Source organism: Chrysemys picta, chromosome 13, assembly GCF_011386835.1.
Source record: "Chrysemys picta bellii isolate R12L10 chromosome 13, ASM1138683v2, whole genome shotgun sequence".
NCBI lineage: Eukaryota > Metazoa > Chordata > Testudines > Emydidae > Chrysemys > Chrysemys picta.
The window spans coordinates 21,803,685-21,828,607 of NC_088803.1; the positions used below are offsets into that span (position 1 = coordinate 21,803,685).

General features: G+C 45.7%; 2 pseudogenes; both read right to left on the reverse strand.

The window, feature by feature from the left end:
• Positions 1–7,113: 7,113 nt before the first annotated feature.
• LOC103306567 (olfactory receptor 12D1-like) lies at positions 7,114–8,229 on the reverse strand (annotated as a pseudogene).
• Positions 8,230–17,880: 9,651 nt separating this feature from the next.
• On the reverse strand, positions 17,881–18,975 carry LOC135975185 (olfactory receptor 6C4-like; annotated as a pseudogene).
• Between the last annotated feature and the right edge of the window lie 5,948 nt (positions 18,976–24,923).

The window sequence follows — 24,923 nt, forward strand, 5'->3', positions numbered from 1 at the left end:
CTGCCTTACGTCGACCTAACTGTGTAGTGTAGACCAGGCCTGACACTAGAGCCTGGTGGGTCGTGCATTCAGCGGGGTGGTGGAAGACCCAAGATGGAGTCCTCCAATGTCTATTTAAGTATTTCTCCAAAGTGGAACAGCTTCAGCAGGAGCGATTGAAGGATCCCTAACATTAGAATAGGCCCTAGCTCAGTGGTTCTGGTCCACATTTAAGAGGGAGGAGAAAATCACTGGCCTGTAGTTTGCAGGCGGTAAAATAAGACACTCATCATGGCCCCTTCTGGTTTTGAGAGCTCTGGAAGTATGAATCTAGGAGCTCCCAATGAAGGGAGTATTCTATGCGTGTCTGGTTCTGATTTCACTCCATAGTGATCAGAGACAGAAGAGGAAGGACCCAATTCTAACAAATATCATCTATGGAGTTTGCCCTTTAGCTCAATTGTTGTCTCCTGAGGGCAAGATTTTGAACGGTATTTAAGTGGCTAGAAAAAATGCAGGCACCTAGTGACATTTTCAGAAGGAAACAGGCCCTGAATGCCCGTTGATTCAATAGCAATGAGGCACTTGAATATCTCACTTGATGCCTAGCTGCATCTTGAGGCAAATAAATACCTTTAACACTCTGGCCCTGAGAGTTTGGAAACAAAGAGCCAGTGTGCTAAGCCCAGATCCCTGGTGGTGAGGATGGAGGGTGTCCGTACACATGCAAAGTATCTGGTATAACTGGCACATTATTATTCTGAGCTACTGGAGAACTTTGAACTTGCCCAATGGCCCAGATTCTCAGCTCAGTCACAATGGTGTAAATCTGGAGTCATTCCACTGGCTCCAGTGCTGTCTCTGTCTCTGTTATCAGAATCCAAGCCACTCTCTCGGTGATGTTAATGCACTGGGCCAGATAAATCCTTGGTGTAACCATGGTGAAATTGGTGCAATTACACCAGGGAGTGATTTGGCCCAGTCTTGCCATTGAAAACTCCTTGTACTGAGCTCGGGCTAGATCATGCCGCAATAATGTTGTTTTTAATTAATACCCAAAGGGCCTAATTGCAAACCCTCCATCACCGCACACAGCTTAGAATCCATTTAGGAGTCATTATGTTGTGTTTATACATCAGTTATTTAAATCCCATGTTCCCCGGTTGTTAGGAACAGGTTAGCTCCAGGCAAATTCATCTGGACTTTTCACTCCTCAGTGTTGGAAGGAATCCAGGTGCTGTCTCAATGCTGGTAAAAAGGGATGACAGTTTGGTAGCCTGAGCCCATTTCATATCAAAACCATGGCTATCCCTCCTGTCCTAGAACCAGGCCATGCGAAGCCACCTGGCAGGACTTTGCTAGCATCTGGTGGAGTTTGACCTGACCCTCATTGTTAGGTTGTTTTTCACTCTTTACCCTTACACTGGGTAGCAGCGAATCCATGCAGAATACGTATGGATGCTTGAGTGTATCGAGTGTCTGACCAACCACTTACCACCACCAGAAAGAAAGGTGCTAGTTAAACGCTCAAGCATGCTCTAATAACCAGGTCATTTTCTTTGCAGAGTCCCTCAGAAATTCATGATGCTTTAGGAATGGGACCAAGGGGAGTTAGGTGCCTTTGGAAGTCACTGTGAGTTGGGCTTCTAACTCCCACAGGCCCCCTTTAAAATCCCAGGCTCTGTGGGTAAACATCATGTTTAGTTTATGCGCAGTGTCCATAGAAAAAGCAACAACAATGGTCTGAAAGGCCTTAACCAGTCATTTTGGGCAGCGTGCCATTATTATTTTATAGCACACACAGGTGTGCTGGAAGCATCAAAGAAAAATACCATTCCTTGGTGACCGAGCTTGCACGCCAAACGAATGACAGGTTCAAATACAGCAACACTTCAGCAATCACATGAGACACATAAGCGACCAAGAGCCTGGCAGGGCCTGCCCTTACAGCAAGTTACCACGCAGCAAGCCAGGACGTGCATCTTTTGTTCCTCATCAGAACTCTGTACAAGAGGTTTGCCTGGGCCCTGAGCTCTTGCCCATACGTGAGCAGTGCTGGGGTACGCTTTGTGCTGCTGTTCTATAAGCCAGGGACTCTCAACCTTTCCAGATTACTGTACCCCTTTCAGGAGTCTGATTTGTCTGGTGTACCCCCAAGTCGCACCTCACTTAAAATCCACTTGCTTACAAAATCAGACCTAAACTACAAAAGTGTCACAGCACGCTGTTACTGAAAAATTGCTTCTTTCTCATTTTTAACCACATCATTATAAAATAAATGGATTGTTATTAGGGCTGTCGATTAATTGCAGCTAACGCATGCGATTAACTCAAAAAAATAATTGTGATTAATCGTAGCTTTAATCGCACTGTTAAACAACAGAATACCAATTGAAATTTATTAAATATTTTGGATGTTTTCCTACATTTTCAAATATATTTATTTCAATTACAACCCAGAATACAAAGCGTACAGTGCTCGCTTTATATTATTATTTTTTATTACAAATATTTGCACTGTAAAAATGATAAAAGAAATAGCATTTTCAATTCACCTCATACAAGTACTGTAGTGCTCTCTCTTTATCGTGAAAGTGCAATTTACAAATATAGATGTCAAGGCTGCTTCCCCACTTTGAACTTTAGGGTACAAATGTGGGAGCCTGCATGAAAACTTCTAAGCTTAACTACCAGTTTAGATCTGGTCCGCTGCCACCATCCCAAAGCTAGTTCCCTTCCCTGGGTAGCCTTGAGAGACCTTCACCAATTCCCTGGTGAATACAGATCCAAACCCCTTGGATCTTAAAACAAGGAGAAATTAACCATCCCCGCTCCTTCCTCCCACCAACTCCTGGTGGATCAAGATCCAACCCTCTTGGATCTAAAAACAAGGAAAAATCAATCAGGTTCTTAAAAAGAAGGCTTTTAATTAAAGAAAAAGGTAAAAATCCTCTCTGTAAAATCAGGATGGAAAGTAACTTTACGGGGTAATCAAACTTAAAGAGCTCAGAGGACCCCCCTCTAGCCTTAGGTTCAAAGTACAGCAAACAGAGATAAACACTCTAGTAAAAGGTACATTTACAAGTTGAGAAAACAAAGATAAACTAACACGCCTTGCCTGGATGTTTACTTACAAGTTTGAAATATGAGAGACTTGTTCAGAAAGATTTGGAGAACCTGGACTGATGTCTGGTCCCTCTCAGTCCCAAGAGCGAACAACTTCCCAAAACAAAGAGCACAAACAAAAGCCTTCCCCCCACCAAGATTTGAAAGTATCTTGTCCCCTTATTGGTCCTTTGGGTCAGATGCCAGTCCGGTTAACTGAGCTTCTTAACCCTTTACAGGTAAAAGGATTTTGGAGTCTCTGGCCAGGAGGGATTTTATAGTACTGTACACAGGAGAGCTGTTACCCTTCCCTTTATAGTTATGACAATAGATTTTTTTCTTACATAACTGCACTCAAAAACAAAGCAATGTAAAACTTTAGAGCCTACAAGTCTACTCAGTCCTACTTCTTGTTCAGCCAATCGCTAAGACAAACAAGTTTGTTTACATTTACAGAAGATAATGCTGCCCACTTCTTATTTACAATGTCACCTGAAAGTGAGAACAGGCGTTCGCATGGCAATTTTGTAGCCGGTATTGCAAGGTATTTATGTGCCAGATATGCTAAACATTCATATGCCCGTTCATGCTTCAGCCACTATTGCAGAGGACATGCTTCCATGCTCATGATGCTGATTAAAAAAATAATGCATTAATTAAATTTGTGACTGAACTCCTTGGGGGAGAATTGTATGTCTCCTGCTCTGTTTTACCTGAATTCTGCCATATATTTCATGTTATAGCAATCTCGGATGACGACCCAGCACATGTTGTTCATTTTAAGAACACTTTCACCACAGATTTGACAAAACGTAAAGAAAGTACCAATGTGAGATTTCTAAAGATAGCTACAGCACTCGACCCAAGGTTTAAGAATCTGAAGTGCTGTCCAAAATCTGACTGGGATGGCGTGTGGAGCAGAAGTCTTAAAAGAGCAACACTCCAATACGGAAAGTACAGAACACAAACCATCAAAAAAGAAAATCAACCTTCTGCTGGTGGCATCTGACTCAGATAATGAAAATGAACATATGTCAGTCTGCACTGCTTTGGATGGTTATTGAGCAGAACCCATCATCAGCATGGAGGCATGCCCCCTGGAATGGTGGTTGAAGCATGAAGGGACATATGAACCTTTAGCACATCTGGCACATAAATATCTTGTGGCGCTGGCTACAACAGTCAGGTGGCATTGTAAACAAGAAGTGGGCAGCATTATCTGTTTGTCTGAGCGATTGGCTGAACAAGAAGTAGGACTGAGTGGACTTGCAGGCTCTAAAGTTTTCCATTGTTTTATTTTTGAATGAAGTTATTTTTGTACATAATTCTACATTTGTAAATTCAACTTTCATGATAAAGAGATTGCACTACAGTACTTGTATTAGGTGAATTGAAAAATACTATTTCTTTTGTTTTTTACAATGCAAATATTTGTAATAAAAAGTAAATATAAAGTGAGCACTGTACACTTTGTATTCTGTGTTTAATTAAAATCAATATATTTGAAAATGTAGAAAACATCCAAAAATATTTAAATAAATGGTATTTTATTATTGTTTAACAGCTCAATTAATCATGCAGTTAATCACGTGATTAATCACGATTAATTTTTTTTAATTGTGTGATACATTTTTTAATTGCTTGAATGCCCTAATTGTAATATAAATATTGTACTTCCATTTCAGTGTATAGTCTATAGAGCAGTATGAACAAGTCATTGGCTGTATGAAATTGTAGTTTGTAATGACTCGGCTAGTGCTTTTTCTGTAGAGTTGATGTACCCCCTGGAAGACTTCAGTGCATAGACACCAACTCCATGGGTGATCCAGGACTGGAGCACCCACAGAAAAAAATTAGCGGGTGCTTGGTAACCACTGGCAGCCAAGCTCCCTCCCTCCTCCCAGTGCCTCCCACTCACTGGCAAACCCGCTGATCAACTCCTCCCCCTCCCTCCCAGCATCACAGCTGTTCAGTGGTATGCAGGAGGCACTGGGAGGAAAGGGGAGGAGCAGGGATGGGGTGCGCTCAGGGGAGGGGGCGGGAAGAGGCAGGAAGGAGACAGAGTGGGGACAGGAAGAGGCAGGGCAGGGGTGGGGCCTTGGAGGAAGGGGTGGAGTGGGGGCGGGACTGGGGGTGGAGCAGGGGCGGGAAGAGATGGGGTAGGGGTGGGAGCTTGGAGGAAGAGATGGAGTGGGGGTGGGCATAGGGCAGAGGGGGGGTCGAGCACCCCCCAGGTAGAGAGGAAATTGGCGCCTGTGCCTCTGTGTACCCCCAGGGGTACATGTACCCCTGGTTGAAGACCACCGCTATAAAGAATGGGACATGCTGGCCCCAGTCCCTTTGGTGCTCTTCTAGAAAGGCAGCCTGCTTAACTCCCGGCGTCCTATTGAACCTTTCCACCATCCCACCAGATGAGGGTGTGCTGGGGTGGGGCAGGTTTTGAGGAACCCTAGAATCTCCCAAATCTGCAGAAATGCTTTGTATTCAAAGTGTGTCCCTTGATCTGTGTGTTACTCATCCAGGATCCCAAATGTGGTGAAGAATTCATTCACTAGGACCCCGGTTGCTGTCACAGCTCTGGAGCTCTTACTGGATAAGCCTCAACAAGTCCTTTTGTGAAGCAGTCCAGAACAACCAGCAAATATTGACCTCCAGCCTCTGTCTCAGGAAAGGTCCCAAGAACACCAATGGCAGTGCACTGCTTTAGCCCCTTGGAAATTTTAAAATTGTCATTGATGGAGAATCCACTCAATCCTTGCTAAGTTCTTCCAGTGATTAATCACCCTCACTGTTAAAAATGTACACTTTATTTCCAGTATGAATTAGTCTAGCTTCAACTTCCATCGTGTTACACCTGTGTCTACTAGCCAGTAGAGCCCATTACTAAATATTTGTTCTCCATGTAGGTACTTATGGACTCTGATCACGTCACTCCTTAACCATCTCTTTGCTAAGCTAAATAGAATGATCCCCTTGAGTGAACGACTATAAAGCATGTTCTCCAATCCTTTAATCTTTCATTTCCTAGGAGCTCATAAGGTTTTGTCAAACTGCAGTCAGAAAAAAGTCAAGTATCAGAGGGGTAGCCGTGTTAGTCTGAATCTGTAAAAAGCAACAGAGGGTCCTGTGGCACCTTTGAGACTAACAGAAGTACTGGGAGCATAAGCTTTCGTGGGTAAGAACCTCACTTCTTCAGATGCAAGAAAAAAGTCAGACACTCGATTCAAATTGTTTAAAAAGTGGAAATTTCTGACATTGTCAACCCAATCCGCACAAACACAACATGAAAAAACAATTATAGGTTATTTGCAATAGCCATTTTTGTCACTTTTACATTTCTTAAAACTAAATATTTACCACTTCTGTTAAAATGAAATCTCTGCAGCAAATTTACCTGCAGATTTCTACCACCCTGCGATGGTAACAATAATAAATCAGACAGGATGCTTATAAAAGTTTATTGAAAATTTTCCATCAAATTTGTTTATTTTAATTAAAAAATTGAGTTTTGACTAAACGAAACTGTTCACAGAATGAGTCTGCTCTTTTCAAATTTTTTCAAATTTTGATCAAAACCTGAAACCTTGAAAAAAATTGGTCAAACATCTCTCCCTCCCCCTTCTCCCCCAACTTTTTTGGTTTGGGGCAGTTTTCGTAATAATATTTTTGGTATTTGGTTGCTGAAAACCAAAATATTTCTGTTTTCAGGTGTTCAGTTTTTTGATGAACAGTCAAAGTTCTCCAGTGAAAATGTTGCTAAATATATATACATAATTTTCAATTAACTTTCCCATGCCAGTACAAAAATCCATTCACTTCTATTTGCAGCAGTCTATTTCGTTTGCACTGGTGTTAAAAAAAAAAAGCATTAGAACAATGATGATTCAGTCATTCCCAATGCTCTCTTCGCTTGGCACAACTGTAATGCAGATACAGATGACAATGACAATTTAGAATGATTCCCTACCTTGTGATTTCTCTGCACGGTTGTAATGCAAATAATACAATAAATGGTAATTAACATGTTTCCCTAAAGTATGTGCCCCATGCAGAACTGTGCCTTACATTGTACAGCCCACTTCCCGTGACAATATCAGAGTCAGACCCTTTGTTGCATTGATTATTGTCTCTACTTTAGTTATTCTTTTCCAAGGAAGCAGTTTCTCCTTAGCGCTTTCCTCAGAGCAGATTTCACTTCCTGGTTCCTCAGGGTGTAGATCAGGGGGTTCAGGGCTGGGGTGACAATGCTGTACATGAGGGTGGCAACCATCTCCCTCTCAGAGGAGCTTCCCGCAGAGGAGAGCATATAATTGAAGATGACCGGCACATAGAGCAGTGCCACTACCATGAGGTGGGATTTGCAGGTGGAGAAGGCCTTTCTCCTGCTTTCTGGGAGCGGACCTTCAGGAGAAGGAAGGAGATGATGTAGAGGTAGGAGAGGAGTGTGAGGGCAAAGGAACCCAGACCAATGCCCCCGGTAATGATGTTGAGCAGGGTCAAATTGAGGTGGATGCTGCTACAGGCCAGGCTCAGCAGGGGCTTGATGTCACAGAAGAAGTGCTGGATTTCATTGGGGCCACAGAAATTCACCTGAGATATCATGACCGTGTGCATCAGGGCATGCAGGAAGCCATTGGATCAGGTGGCCACTGCCAGGAGCAGGCAGGTCTGTGGGCTCATGACCAGCCTGTAGCGCAGCGGGTTGCAAATGGCAACATAGCGGTCATAGGCCATGACAGCCAGCAGCATGGCCTCACTGCTGCCCAGAAAGTGGAAGAAGTGGAGCTGGGCCAGACAGCCAGCAAAGGAGATGGTTTGGCGCCTCGAGAAGAAGCTGACCAGCATCTTGGGAATGGTGACCGTGCAGTAGAAGATGTCCAGGCAGGAGAGGTTGCCCAGGAAGAAGTACATGGGGGTGTGAAGCCGGGGCTCAGCCAGCACCACAGCTATGATGGCCCCATTACCCAACAGACTGGTCACGTAGAGCAGGAGGAAGAGAATGAAGAGAGGGCGCTGTAGTACCAGGAGATGGGTCAGACCCAGGAGGACGAACTCGCTCACCACTGTCTGGTTCTCCATTGCTGTGGAGGGAAGAGGACAAAGCAGGAGAAAAGCAAATAGGCTGAAGGTAGCATCCACCACCATGTCAATGGTCCTATTCCCAATGCAATGGAGCTGGATGGACACTTAGGGGTTTTGTTTTCTGGCTGCAGCCACAGGTGCAATCTGTACCCAGATATGACTGAGCAGTAAAAAGAGGCAGAATAATTAGAGCAGTTTGCATTTCTTTATAAAGCTGCGAGAGAAAGAGAGGGAGAGAGAGAGAGAGAGAGAGAGAGAGAGAGAGCGGATTCATGGGACCAGGGCTGTTCGGCATAGTCATAAAAGATCTGGAAAAAGGGGTAAATAGTGAGGTGGCAAAATTCGCAGACAATACAAAACTACTCAAGATACATTAGTGCAAAGCAGACTGCAAAGAGTTACAAAGGGTTCTCACAAAATTGTGTGACTGGGCAACAAAATGGCAGATGAAATTCAAAGTTGATAAATCCAAAGTAATGCACATAGGAAAACATAATCCCAACTATTCATATAAAATGATGGGGTCTAAATTAGCTGTTACCAATCAGGGAAGAGATCTTTGTGGACTCATTGTGGCTAGTTCTCTGAAAACATCCACTCAATGTGCAGCAGCAGTCAAAAAAGCTAACAGAGTATTAGGAAAGGGAAAGATAATAAGACACAAAATATCATATTGCCTCTATATAACTCCATTGTACAGCCACATAGAATCATAGAATCGTAAAACGGGAAGGGACCTCGAGAGGTCATCTAGTCCAGGCCCCTGCACTCATGGGGCATCTACACCATCCCTGACAGGAGTTTGTCTAACCTGGTCTTTAAAAACTCCAATGATGGAGATTCCACAACCTCCCTGGGCAATTTATTCCAGTGCTTAACCACCCTGACAGTTAAGAAGTTTTTCCTAATGTCCAACTTAAACCTCCCTTGCTACAGCTTAAGCCCACTGCTTCTTGTCCTATCCTCAGAGGTTAACAAGAACAATTTTTCTCCCTCCTCCTTGTAACAACCTTTTATGTACTTGCAGACTGTTATCATGTCCCCTCTCAGTTTTCTCTTATCCAGACTTAAAAAACCCAATTTCTTCAATCTTCCCTCATAGGTCATGTTTTCTAGACCTTTCATCATTTTTGTTGCTCTTCTCTGCACTTTCTCCAATTTGTCCCCATCTTTCCTGAAATGTGGCACCCAGAACTGGACACAATACTCCAGCTGAGGCCTTATCAGTGCGGAGTAGAGCGGAAGAATTACTTCGCGTATCTTGCTTACAACACTCAAGCTGGATATTCGCTTTTTTTGCTACAGTGTTACACTGCTGACTCATATTTAGCCTCTGGTCCACTATGACCCCCAGATCCCTTTCCGCAGTACTCCTTCCTAGGCAGTCATTTCCCATTTTGTATGTGTGCAAATGATTTTTCCTTCCTAAATGGAGTACTTTGCACTTGTCCATCTTGAATACTGTGTTCAGCTTTGGTTGCCCCATCTCAAAAAAGACATATTAGAAATGGAAAAGGTACAGAGAAGGGCAGCAAAGATGATTAGGGGGATGGAACAGCTTCCATATGAGGAGAGAATAAAAAGACGGGGATGGCTCAGCTTGGAAAAGAGATAGTTTGGGGGGATATGATTCAGGTCTATAAAATCATGACCGGTGTAGAGAAAGTAAATAAAGAAGTGTTATTTACTCCTTCTCATAACTCAAGAACTAGGGTCACCAAATGAAATTGATAGGCAGCAGGTTTAAAACAAACATACGTAAGTATTTCTTCACACAACGCACAGTCAGTCTGTGGAACTCATTGCCAGGGGATGTTGTGAAGGCCTAAATATAACTGGGTTCAAAACAGAATGAGATATATTCCTGGAGGGTAGGTCCATCAATGGCTATTAACCAAGAAGGTCAGGGACAAAACCTCATGCTCTGGGTGTCCCTAAACCTCTGTCTCCCAGAAGCTGGGACTGGACAACAAAGGGTGGATCACTCCATAAATTGCCCTGTTCTGTTCATTCCCTCTGGGGCACCTGGCACCAGCCACTGTCAGAAGACAGGATACTGGGCTAGAAGGACCATTCATCTGACCCAGTCTGGCTATTCTTAGGTTTGTATGAAATTTTTGAGGCAATGGTTTGTGAGAAACCCAGGACTGACTCACAGGCGTGCTCAGGGGAGTGGCAGGAAGAGGCAGGTGTCCAAGGAACTGAAGAGAAATCAAGAGCCCCTTTGACTTTGCTGAAAGGAAACTGGGAGAACATACCATTCGAATAGAGTCAAGACAGCAAGCATGAACCACACGGGTTTTAGAGGAAAAAGAACAGGAACGAGAGAGGTTATATACAGAGGCTGTTTTAATCCATTTCCACAACCTCTGAGCTGAAATACTCTCCTATCTGGATATATCACAGGACTGGTCAAAAGTTTTCCACCAATCATTTTGACAGAAAATTTTGGGGTTTTGGCAGAAAGTGTGTTTTCCTCAAATATTTTAATTTTGTTTGTCAACAAACAAAATGCCAAAAAAATTGGGTTTTCAAGTTTTTAGTATTTCAGTTTTTCAATGTAAAGTTTTATAAAAAATTGTGTGGTTTTTTTCATTTTTTGTTGAAATTTTTTATACAAAACCAAAATATTTTCTGACCAGCTCTGTTTATAAACTCCATATAGTCTAGGACAATTAGAGCTGGCTTAAGCCCAGCCAGGTAACAAACAGAGAACGAACTATGTAACCCATAGTTCAATTAGCGAGTGAAGTTTAGGGAGGAGAAGAAACACAGGTGACCTAAAAGAATGATTCCAGCTAAAGAACAGACCCTTTCAGTGAGGACTTTATGGAAAGTCCTGGCTCTCATTGACCTCGCAGTGACAATGTTAACGCCACCAGGAGTCCAGTCTTCAAAAGACAGTTTATCTGAACAACATTGCCCTAGATAAAATCAACTGGTTTTCCTATCAGTTTCATGACTACCTATATAGCAATCTATGCAAGCACTTATACTGGGAATTATCACCACAGAATCTGAATAACTACCAAGAATGCACTCTTGGGATTAAATGAAAGTGCTCAGTGAAGCCGTTTTTGAGAGGGGACCACAGACTATGCAGCGGGGAGCTTGGCAGAAGCCCTGACTTTGAGGGAAGAAAGACTGAGGGACTGAAAACCAAGATAGAAATGCCAGAGAAGAGGAGAGGGAGGGAGGGAGGGAATTGAAAGGTGAAGGGGTGGTGATCAAAGAATGGGAATAAGATTAGATAGATAGATAGATAGATAGATAGATAGATAGATAGATAGATAGATAGATAGAATGAATATGGGAAATACCAGTGGAAAAATCAGCCCTTTGGTAAGTGGTGTATTTTCCTCACTGAGTTTGGTCCCTGATCTCTGCATGGTGACCAAGGTGGATAGGTGAGCCAGCGGGTTAGAGACATTCCAGGATTTAACTATAGGCAAATGCCAAAGGGATTCTGCGCGGGCTGAAGCACCATACCTTGTAGCTGAATGTGTCTTGTACATAATTAACCTTCCCAGCTGTTCAGGAGCCAGCAGGAACATTTCCCCCCTTGATATTCCTCCACCCTTTTGTTTTGTTTTAAACAAACGATTGTACAAAGCAAACAGACCTGCTTGTTCTACCTCATCCTTTCTGCTAAGCGAAGAATCATGTTGGCAGCAGTGCTGCTGATCTTCCCTGCGTGCTCTCATCCCTACTACAACCTGCTCATATTTAATGGGCCTCCTCTCAATACACTGGGGATTAACAGCAGAGAGTTGCTGTTTATTGGAGAAAACAGCAGGCACTAGTTAACTCTGACTGGTCTCCCCAGTGTGAATTTTTTGCTTTTGTTCGGAGAACCCCTCTCTGTTAGCTTCCATGCAACATTTCATTGTGCAATAGCTTCATTGTCTGTCTATCCATCCATCTTTCTGTTTGTACTGGTGCCTGCCCATCCTGATATTATCTGAGGCCTCCCAGGGACACAGACTGGCATAACAGAGTCCCTACTGGATTTCACTGAGGCGTCTGCCCTTTCTCAGGTTATGCTCAGGTGCTGAGAACAGCTACTAGGACGATCCGGGGAATGGAAGGCCTATCTTCTGAGAGGAAACGGGAAGAGGCTGTCTTGTTTAGTCTAGTGAAAAGAAGGCAGAGTGTTCTGGATAAATAAGTTAGGTGGTTAAATACCAGGGAGGGTGAAGAGCTATTGAAGCTAAAGGACAAGGTTGGCTCCAGAACAAATGGAGATGAACTGGCCATGAGCAAATTCAGGCTGGAAATTTGAAGTTGGTTTCTAATCACCAGAGGGGTGAGGTTCTGGAGAAGCCTCCCAATGAGAGTTTGGTAGGGGGGCAAACAACTGAATCCGTTTAAAGAGAGAGCTCTCCCATCGGTGTAGGAGCGTCTTCATTTAAGTGCTACAGCGGTTCAATTGTGTCGATGTGGTATTTAACATGTAGACCTGTCCTCCAGCACCTAAGTCCCACAGGCCTCTTTGAAAAGCCCAACAGAAGCACAGACTGTTGCAAGAAAAAGACAAAATTTAAACCTTTTCCAGACTGTCCAGGTGTGATGGGATCCCCAGGGTACCACCTGGAACTGGGGTATCACTGTGCCCCCTTAACTCTCCAGCCTGGGCTGTCCCTCACAATGCTTTGCTAGTGACAAGCTGCAAACCCCTCTAGATGTTGTTCTCGCTCAACTCAACAGCATGTGGAGCACCACACCCAGCTAGCTTGCATGAATGATCCCAGAGCCACTCAGGAATCACACCGAGAAAGGCACCAGCCAATTCCCCCACATCTCCCCAGCCTTGTACCCCAGAACTGTACCATCTTGCCCTGGTCAGAAGCCTGAACATTGTAAGTTTATTACCCAGTCTGCCCCTCCCTCAATGTGGGGAGAACATGCACCAGCCTTTGTAACCTGAGTTGAGATTCCCCAAGAACTTCAACTGAAATACAGTTTTAGGTAAAATGTAAAACTACAGAAAGATAGATTTTAAGTTGTTATAAGTAGAAGGCTTAAAAGGTCAGAGATAGTTACCAAAGAAAATAAAAGATAAGTGCATAATCTAAATCTTAACCCTTATCACACTAGACAGTATTTAGAACAAGCAATTTTCTCACCCCACTGGATGTTGCAGTTCACAATACACAGGACTCTTGCTCAAGCCTGGGACCAGTCTCCTCTGTTGAAGTCTTCTGTCTCCCCAGCATTCTTCTTGCTTCCGGCATAGGTGAGGGAGGAGAAAGGCCCAAGCATGATGCCCTAGTCCCCTGTTTTATATCCTTAGTTAATGTGCCTAGAAGACACTTGCCCCGACATGTCCTGGTGGGCGTTGCTGAGTCACAGTGATCACGTAAACCCCCATTGTGGTGGACTTGTACAACTGAGTCATAGACTTGATCAGTGGTTTGTTAACACCCACCTGGGAGTAGAGTCTCTCAAACTTACAACATATTTCAGTAACAACAATACAGCAAAATCTCATAATTTCATACACACTAATGACATACATGTTTGGATAGAACAACAGGTTTCAGCAAATCATGACCTTTCTTATGATATCTTACATAGCATGCTCTGTATGGAATATCACAACCATCTATGAACAATGAACATGGGGGTTACAGTGCGCTATTTGGAGGTACAGTGTGTCACACCAGGTTCTCATGTTTTCGGGGTTTCTGGTAAAAGGACTCTGAGAACGCTCCATAGTTGCCTTGCTGGTCAATTGCAGACAAATATAATCCACAAAGGACTTTAAGGTGGATGGCTGGCTTTTTGTTGACTTGCTCATTTTTATCTAGCCCTTTTCATTTATTTTTCTTATTTAGTGCTCCTCTAGGTCCCTTGGAAAGTCCCAGTTTAGAAGCTGTTCTTTGGGCTCCCATAATTGAAAGTCTTGTCCACAGAATTACCTCTCTTAAAGAAATCTAAGTACAATCTCTGTATTAATTCATCTCCTGAATCTTTCTCCCTCCACACCAGTACTCCCTCTCTCTCTCCCTCATTCTTTCAATACCAATGCCGCAGAAAGAAAAGAGCAAGTTGTGAGCAAGGTGTGCTTTTGGCGAGAGATAAATGATTAACAGATTGCAAGGCCAGAAGGGACCGCTGTGGTCATCCAGTCTGAACTGCTGTATAATACAGGCCATAGAACTTCCCCAAAAATAATTCCCCAAGCAGATCTTGATTTAGAACAAATCCCATGTTGATTTAAAAATGGTCACTGATGTTCCAATGACTAAATGCCCTCACTGTTAAATAGTGATGACATATTTCTACTTTTATTTAAAAAAATGAAAGCTCAAAAATGAAGGCCCTGATCACCCTGGGGCAGCATGACACTTGCAGGGACAAGTATCTGGTGAGCAAGCTGCAAACAAGAGGTTGTGAAACTGCAACCATCTCCCCCTCCAGCGCCCCTGGTTAGCTGAGTAGAGGAAAATCACAGTCTAAACTACTGTGATCTCCTTGGGGCTCAGACCGTTCCTTCTGTCTTCTCTGGAAAGAGACAAGCACAAAGCATTATGGTCCCATGCTAAAGTGTTGCAATGCTGAGGTGAGAGGAACAGGTGGAAAAGGCCTTTTGCCTCCCACTGGTGGACGGGATTCACAGGATGGTGCTGATGACACAAACATAGGACGTCAACGTTAATGGAAATGGGGAAACTACATCTAGGAAGGTAAATATATAAAGAACCAGCCTGATCAGGCTGGTGTTGCTGCAGGACAGTTTTAGCACTGGGGTGAGATCACCAGAAAAATGGGCCGTTTCATTGGGGTCTGTGCTAAATGAAGGGCTGGCTGGCTGGGTGTCCATAAAAGGGAGTTACCCTCTCCCCACCCCCACACTTCATTTATCACAGGGTCAGAGAGAATTAATTGGGACAGAAAATACATGGATGGTTTCCAAACTAAAAATCAATTTACCCAACATACAGCCATGGGATTTGTCCACAGCTCCCACCCATCCCTCCCACACCCCCTTCAATCCCCTAGAGATCCCCAAATAACCCCCTCCTATAGCTCCTACCTCCTTCCCCTCAGCCTCCCACCCAACCCCACTGTGCTCCTGTTTAATCCCATCCAACCCCCTCCTGCCCCATCCCCAAATAAACACTTCCAACCCTCCCCAGAAAAACCCAAACCCCACAAAACCTCCTCCTGCAACACCCCTCCACACCCATCCCACCTCCCCACTCCACCAACCCCCCTCTCCCCACATAAACCCACCCCGTGGCACAACCCCCCAGATAAATGCCCCCTGGAAACATCACCCTGCCAGTCGCCTCCCCCTCCAACCCTCTGCACCCAGACCTTCCCCTGACACCGGTCACCGCCTCCCCAGCGCCATTCCCCAATAAACCCACCTCTGAAAACTGCCCCCACACCCCCATCCCCCACTGACACCAAACCACTTCCCTCCGTGCAGCCTCCCTCTATCAATTTACCCCCAGCCCCCTACCACCGCCCCTTACTCCCCCCAGATCCCTTCTGCAGCCCCCAAAACCCAGGTCCATCTACCCTACACATCAGCCCAAATACCCCCAACTCTTGGCTGCACCAAACCCCTCTCCCTTCTTCCATCACTCCCATCCCCTGGAGCTCACCTGGAACCCCCCACATACACACACAGGGCCCCTCACACTTTTACCTTGGCACCAGCATCCCACCTTCACTGTATGTGGTGCTAGGGACCTTTTCCCTCCTTAACCCTCCACATCCTTGTCCCCTTGGGGTGGTCAGACAGCTCAGCCCCCCACTCACTGAGAGGAGCCCCCACAGCAAATCTGTGAGTGAGGAGAGCCAACGTACCGGAGCGGGAAGCCAAGCCCAGTCCCACAGGAGATGTGGGGTAAGTGCAGGGATAACTGCTGTGGGGTAAGTGCGGGGTGAACTCGCTCCCCAATTACCCATTCTTCCCTTGCTGGGGCCTCACAGCCACACCAGGCTGGGGTAGAGACAGCGAGAGTGGGGCCTGGCAGTTTTACTGAGCTCCCCCAAATCTTCACCAGCCCCCAGTGTGCTGGGGCTGAGTGACCAATCCCTGGCTGGCCTGATCTGGTCTCTACTGGGCAGCAGCTGTGACTACAATGATCAGAATGGACTTTTTTCACCTTAAAAGCTATGAATCTCCGAGTTTCCGCACCCACCCCACCTGTGGCCCTCCGCGTCCCCTCCCTCCCCCGGCCCCGGAAGAGTGGGTTAATTCCGAAGTGTGACTCTTGCAGGGCGGAAAGAAGGTGTGTGCATGGGGGGGGCAGGGTTGGGAGTCCAGGGCCCCCTCTTTCTCCTGTCCCTGCACAACTGAGTAGAAAGGGGCACCATGTAAGGGGCACGCTGATCTCCTTGGGGCACAGACCATTCCTTTTCCCAAGCTGGGAGGGGATGCAAGTGCTTTGGAGGATAGGAATAAAATTCAAAATGATCTGGACAAATGAGAAATGATCTGACGTAAATAGGATGAAATTCAACAATGACAAATGCAAAGTACTCCACTTAGAAAGGAACAATCAATTGCATACATACAAAAAGGGAAATGACTGCCTAGGAAGCAGTACTGCGGAAAGGGATCTGAGGGTCATAGTGGATCACAAGCTAAATGTGAGTCAACAGTGTAACACGTTAGCAAAAAAAGCGAACATCATTCTGGAATGTATTACCAGGAGTCTTGTAAGCAAGATACGAGAAGTAATTCTTCCACTCTACTCTGTGCTGATAAGGCCTGAACTGGAATATTGTGCCAGTCCTGGGCGCCACTTTTCAGGAAAGATGGGGACAAACTGGAGAAAGCCCAGAGAAGAGCAACAAAAATGATGAAAGGTCTAGAAAACATGACCTATGAGGGAAGATTAAAGAAATTGGGTTTGTTTAGTCTGGAGAAGAGAAAACTGAGAGGGTATATGATAACCATCTGCAAGTACATAAAAGGTTGTTACAAGGAGGAGGGAGAAAAATTGTTCTCCTTAAACTCTGAGGATAGAACAAGAAGCAATGGGCTTAAATTGCAGAAAGGGTGATTTAGGTTGAACATTAGGAAAGACTTCCTATTCGGGTGGTTAAGCACTGGATCAAATTGCCTAGGGAGGTTGTGGAATCTCCATCCTTAGGGGTTTTAAGAACAGGTTAGACAAACACCTGTCAAGGACGGTCTAGATCACACTTAGTCCTGCCATGAATGCAGATGTGCAGATGACCTCTCGAGGTCCTTTCTAGTCCTACACTTCTAGGATTCTAGGATTCTCTGCTTGCGGGAAAGAAGCAAGCACAAAGCAATGCAACTATGAACAAGAAATAAATCATAACACTTGCAGATTGGAAGGGAGTATCCAATGGAACTGAGATGGGGATTATTAAGAACTCCACATACAAAACTAAACAAAGGAAGCCAATTTGCAGTGTGCAACAATAATTTTTATTGGTCCTAAAAAAAAATACATATTCTTGAGCACCAGCTACCAGCTACCAGCTCTTCATCCATTCACATACTGTTTACTAGAGCTGGTGAAAACTTTTTAGTAAAAGCTTATTTCAGCAAAAACTTTTGCATGAAAAATCGCTGCTTCCCTCAGAGATACTGACTTCTTTTTTTTTTTTTTGACAGAAAACAGAAAACAAACAACAGAACCACTTTTTTCAACTTCCAGCTGAAAGTTTTCGGATTTCACATTCCAAAAAACATAGCTTTTTTTCATTTTCATGGCTTTCAGTTCTTTGATGAAAAGTCAAAAGTTTCTCCCCCAAAAAAACCTCCAAAAACATTTTCCAACCGTCTCTATAATTTACAAATATATTTATTCACATGCACGTCTTTCATACAGCACTTCGGTGTCAGGGGCCACTTGACCCTGCTGCTTTGACAAGAGAAACCTGATTGACTGATCCTCATTTTAGAAAACTAATCTAAATTCTTTGTAAGGGTCACAGATCTCCTGACAGCGTTTCTCAAGGCCTCCTTGACCTCTCTGTTTCTCAGGCTGTAGATGAGCGGATTGGCCAGGGGCGTCAGGACTGTGTAGCAGACAGAGAATACTTTGTTCAGGGCTCTCAGGGTGCTGGATTTCGGTACCATGTAGACAATCATTATGGTCCCATAGAAGATTGTCACCACGATGAGGTGAGAGGAGCAGATGGAAAAGGCCTTTTGCCTCCCGGTGGTGGAAGGGATTCTCAGAATGGTGCTGATGACACAAACATAGGACGTCAAGGTTAATAGAAATGTGAGAACTATATTTAGGAAGGAAAATATATAAATAACCGGAGTGATCTGGCTGGTGTTACTGCAGGAGAATTTTACCATTGGGGTGAGATCACAGAAGAAATGATCCATTTCATTGAGGCCACAGAAAATTAACTCTGACATGAGACACACTAATATTGTACAAGCTAGAAATCCACTTATCCAAGACCCAGCTGCTAGCTGGAGGCACAGCCGGCCGTTCATAAGGGCTCCATAGTGCAGCGGTTTGCATATGGCTAAATACCGATCGTAAGACATCACCACCAAGAGATAACACTCTGTAGTTACTAGAAAACCAAATACAGCCAATTGTGTGATGCAGCCCTCCACAGAAATGGTTCTGTCCCCAGTCAGGAGACTGGCCAGCACCCTAGGTAGGATGGTGGAGGTGTAGCAGGTCTCCAAGCAGGACAAGTTCCCCAGGAAGAAGTACATGGGTGTGTGAAGGTGCTGATCAGTCACAACTAGTGCAACAATGAGGAGGTTCCTGGTTGATTCCCGAATCCCAAGAGGATGAATTCTGTGGCGGGCGTTTGATTTCCACCTTCTGCTTTCTCCATGAGTTGTACTAGTAGGGAAAAAAGCACCAAACAGTGGAATAATTTCCTCTGTTATTAAACAATAGAAAGTTTCCTCCATTCAATTACATGAACGTTCAAAGAGGAAAATGACAAAGTCACATATTGTCTTCTAGGGCCACGTACCTTGGACCTGTGAGACTCGGTCAGAAACACAGGTATCGACACACCCAAGAAGAGCAGTGATTCCTCTAATCTGGAGTCCTGTCTTAAAGAGCGGCCAGTACCAGATGCTTTAGAAAGTATTCAGGTCCCTTAAAGACCTTTGCACAATCTCACATATATGGGGAATGTTTTCCCCAGACAGTGGAGTTGTAGCCATGTTGATAGTCAGATATTACAGAGACAAGCTAGGTGAGGTAACATCTTTTATTGTTCCAATAAAATTGGTCACACACCTTGTTTCCCCAGAGTTAATTCTTGGCCTATGTCATAAAACCTTCTATATTTTATACTTTGTTGGTGTAACTAGACATTGTTAAGTGATTATCAGGCCCCAATTACTGTAGTATCTGAGCACCTCACAGTCCTTAATTTATTTATCCCCACAACACCACAGCGAGATTGGAAAACCTTTTTATGCCCATTGTACAGATGGAGAACCGAAGCCCTAAGTGATTCCCGCAAAGACCCCTGGGAGCCCGCAGTAGAGCTCAGAATTGGTCCCAGGGGTGCAACACCCACGGTTAGCCCCCTACCCAAATCTATCCGTCGCTATAGCTCGCCACATTATCCAGTTTCCTGAATTACCAGATAACCTCCTATGAAAATGAGTTCCAGTCAATAAATACACAATGCGTAAAAAGAAAATTGTTTCATGTCTGAGCATTAAAGGTGTTGTCTTTTAAGTTCATTGGGTCACTCTTGATTTGTAGGTGCCCCTTATGGAGCTTCTCTGTCCCATTTATAAGTCCTCTCGCACATCCCCTTTTGTTCATCTCCTCCTTAAATTAAACTCTCCCTGAGTCTTTACTGAAGTTGGGATATTCAAAGGGACCTAAAGAACTTAGACACTATTGAAAATCAGGGGGATTTGGTCACCGGACTCCCTTGAAATTCCCAGGCCCATTAAACTCTGCCAATCCAGGCACCTGCTTCTCTGCTCCATTCCCAGCCCCATTCAGCAGGTGGGAAAAGAAGAGACTCTCTCATCCCCCCGCTCTGAGACACCAGGCGCAGCACAGGAGCCTGCAGGTCAGTGCCAGCAGAACAGGGCGTGAGCATGCTCACCTCATGCTAGTGCCTGAAACACTGAACAGCAGCGCAGCAGGGAAACGGCCTCAGCCCAGCGCCCTGCCCCGAGCACAAAGGGAAACCCTAGCAGCCATGCACAGACCCCCCTTCCTGCTTCCGTCCTTGCCCACCAGAGACACACTCTACCCAGCTGCACTCTGCAGCCCAGCTGACGAGTGAGTGTGTCTGGGCCTAGATTCAGTGCAGAGTCATGCTCCCTGCCACGTTCTGCAGTGCCACAGGGGCAGGGAGTAGGAAGTGAGACGGAGCAGGAAATGCACAGCTCTGGTGTGCTCCAGCTGGTCTCCTTCCCACTACGGCACCGTTTTGTCCTCCATGAGATCCCCAGGGTCTGACTAAGGGCTTGTCTAAATGAAAAGCTGGGGTGTGATTCTCCAGAGCACTAGCCTGCCATGTACTAACGCTGCATGGACCCTGCTTCAGGCACTCAACTTTCCCTAGTGCACTTTGACCTCCCCCAGTTTCAAACAGCACTAGAGCAAGGTCCACTAGGGGACTTTTAGTGCACGATAGCAGGATCCGTGCGGCCCCTTACTGCACGGCAACCTAGAGCACTGCAGATTTCCACCCCAGCCGGCCACACACTAACTCCACGTGTGGACAAACCTCAGGAAGGATCAGATTTAAATTGAATCCACTGCAGGAAATGGCAATGCTGAGTGGCTGTGGGGATTGGGACCTGCTTTCCACTTCCAGGCTGCTCCCCCCAGTGTCTCCTGCTCTCAGAGCTTGTCTGCAGGGTGGGGGAGTGCACTCAAGAGCAATGGGATTTCTAAAGGGCACCTGCAAGTTGCATGCGAACTGGTTCATATAGACTCTTGCTGGAGCCCACTGAAATTTTCTTTGTGCACAACGTTTGGTGCACTGTAGAATTGACACCCTGCAGTTGTGCACCACCCCCACACATGGACAAGCCTGCATTCACTCGGCGAAGAAACATACCTTCTATTGCTGCACTGGGCTGGCGTTTGCTTTCTTGCTTGATGCTCTCACCTGTGTGTATTATGAGGGACCTTCTTGCCTCCTGCTCTGGAGCTTCCAGGGTTTATAGAGGAAAGCTGCCTCGCGCTGGCTCAGGCGGCTGTTGGGATCTCCACTGAGGCTGTTGATAATGATCCCAGTGAAAGCGCCCTCGGGAGGGAATTCAGTGCTATGTTGTTGTTAAAACAGTGTAAACATCAAGACCACTGACGCCTGATCTACACTACAGAGTTGGGTTGACGCAAGGCAGCTTATGTCAACCTAACTGTGGAAGTCTCTACACTTAAATTTCGCTCCTGCTGACGTAACTGCCCCGCTGCACTGTGTCCCTCCCAGGACCCCATGAGAGGCACAGCAACATAGTTACACTGACCCAAACCCCCGTGTAGACAGTGCTATGTGGACGATAGAGGGTCTCCCATAGACATAGCTACTGTTTCTCAGGGAGGTGTGATTTTTTCAATTTTCTCACCCCACTGGATGTTACAGTTCACAATACACAGGCCTCTCGCTCAAGCCTGGGACCAGTCTCCTCTGTTGAAGTCTTCTGTCTCCCCAGCATTCTTCTTGCTTCTAGCATAGGTGAGGGAGGAGAAAGGCCGAAGCATGGTGCCCTAGTCCCCTGTTTATATCCTTAGTTCATGTCTCTAGAAGACACTTGCCCTGGCATGTTCTGGTGGGCGTTGCTGAGTTGCAGTGATCATGTAAACCCCCATTGTGGTGGACTTGAGTCATAGAGCTGATTAGTGGTTTGTTAACATCCACCTGGCAGTAGAGGCTCTCAAACTTACAACATATTTCAGTGGCAACAATAAAGCAAAATCTCATAATTTCATACACACTAAAGACATACATATTTCGATAGAACAATAGGTTTCAGCAGATCATGATCTTTCTTATGATATCTTACATGGCATGCTCTGTATGAAATATCACAATCATCTATGAATGATGAACATGGGGGTTACAGGGTGCTATTTTGAAGTACAGTGTGTCACACCAGGCTCTCATGTTTTTAGGGTTTCTGGTGAAAGGACTCTGAGAATGCTCCATAGTTGCCTTGCTGGTCAATTGCAGACAAATATAAACCACAACGGACTTTAAGGAGGATGGCTGGCTTTTTGCTGACTTGCTCAACCACCAAACTGGTTAGCCACAGACGTGTAGCAGTCTGGGTAGAGCCACCCACTTCTGCACCGGTAGGGCCACTCTTGTGGATGTGTTGTGTTGCTGGAGGGTCAGGACAAGCTGCTTACAGAGTACCAGGAATGTAGCTTTCTTCATAAGCAAGTTCCTGACCCATTGCTGGTCATTCCAGGTCTGCGTGATGAGGTGGTTCCACCCACCTGTGCTTGTGGCCCTGCTCCAGAAGCGCCAATCTACATAGGGGGCATCAGTGACTCTCCTGAGAGCCGTGAGCAGCATCAGCCGGTTTCAGTCTTCCATGTCTGTATCAGCTTCCTCCTCCTCCAACAGGGGTCATCAGCAGGTCATAAAATGCTGCCGACATGTCCACCGTTGCCTGAAACTGGAGCGAAATCACAAGCAAGACAAGTGCTTTGTACGCCGACTCCTCCATGGCTCCATCTTCCAGGAGCGGGGAGACCCAAAAGACAGATCGGCTGCTGGATGGACAGTCAAGTTTTCCCATAGGGCACCACAAACTAAAGGCTGGATTGGCTTCAGCTGGGGAGCTGCTAGGCAATCTGGCCCAGGCTGGTTTCACTTCGGTCTGCGTAACGCAGTGTCGACGCCTGAGAACTGGCGTGAGGCCTGAGGCCAGAAATTATAAACCGAGGACCAATATTCAGCATGGATGCTCACACACCCTGAAACTACGGCTTCGAGTCCCACGACCCTAGGCTTACACTGCAGTATAGGCACACCCTTACACACCTTCTACACATTGCAAAATGACACAGTGACGGGTTCCCCTGGGGTGCCACCTGAAACTGGGGTGTAACTGAGTCCCCTGACCTACCAGCCTGGGCTCCCTCTCACACTGTACTCCTGAGACAAGCTGCAAAGCCCTCCAAGCTTGCATTTTCACCAGCATTCACACAGGTAAGGAGGCTCCCAGCTGCATCATATGCAGGTTCTATGACCAACCACTGCATGGGAAAGCATAGCTAGGGCATCTCCCAGCTCCTAAGGCACACAGCCCCTCTGGAGTATAAACCCAAAATTACACCGCCTTGTGCTGCACAGAGAACTATACAGTGTAACCTCATAAAATTCACCCCCTCCCTCAATGTGGAGAGGAATATGCAACAGCTTTCTGCCCCAGAGTTATTATTCTCAGACACTGATTTAGAATAAAGCAAAAATAAGTTTATTAACTACAACAGATAGACTTTAAGTGATTATAAGGGATAGCAAACAGATCAAAGCAGAGTACCTAGCATATAAACAAAAAACACAATCTAAACTTAATATACTAAATAGATTGGATAGGAATAGCAGATCTTCACTCTAAGTGATGATACAAGCAGGTTGCAGATTCTTAAGGGGCAAGTTGCACTTGCTTTACAGCTTGGGATCCCCAGGTGTTCCATACACAGACTAAAAATCTCTTTAGCCTGGGTCCAGTACTTCCCCCAGTCACGGCTGCCCAGAGTGGGGGACAAGTGGGGCAATTTGTCCCAGGCCCCGGGCCCCGCACGGGCCCCTATGAGAAGGGCTGAGGCTCACCCCCGCCCCACCATCCCCCATCCCCCCTGCACCTCAGCGTGCACATCCAGGATCCGCGTGCCTCCAGGGGGACCTGAGCTCCTCCCCGCTCAGAGAAGCATGATAAGGGTGTGGGGCTGCGAACTCCAGGCCAACTGGCGGGAGCTCCGGTCCCGCTGGAGCTCACAACCCTGCCCCCTTACCATGAGGCTCTGAGTGGGGAGGAGCTCAGGCCCCGCCGGAGGCACGCAGCTGCAGCGCTGTCCACGGACGCTCCTGGACGCGCGTGCTGAGGCTCCGGGAGAGGGAGTAAGCGGCCGGGGCCAGGGATTGGATAAGGGGCAGGGAGTCCCGGGCAGGGAGTCCCGGGGACTGAAGAGTCCTTTTACCTCTGTACTATAGTTACACTGTTGAGGTTTGCACCAATGTAACTAATGCCCAGTCATTGTTTCCATCACAATCAAGGTTTCAATGAAGGTGTTAATAGAATTTCTCTGCCTTGAAATTTGGTATGAAAAGATATATGGACTAGATAGCCATGCAGGTTGTTGGACTTGCCTTTTCATCTCTTGAGATCCAGGACCAGCTGGTGCACAGGAGTGCATTCTTGTGGGATTATTAATGTTGCAACAGAACCTAGAGACCTCAGGTAAGATCAGGTCCCCATGATGTTAGGCACTGTACAGACACCCTGCCCCACAACATTTCTTATCTGAATGGACAAGACCAACAAAGAAAGCTTTATTTCCATTTTAGAGATGGGGAACTGAGGGCTGGGCTATAAAATGACTTGCCTCGGGTGAGACAGAAAGTCTGTGACAGCCAGAATTGAGCACACATCGCGCAAATTCCAAACCAGCTCCTTAACCACAAAACCATGCTTTCTTTCTGGGGGTTCTCTGTTAATATTCCAAATCCAAAATGAAGCTGAGGTGCTTTTCCCTGCCACTGCAGACATTTACTCTCTCTCTGCATGTGATAAAGCATTGCTGCCAGAGATGACTCAACCCTGGGACTCATAAAATACT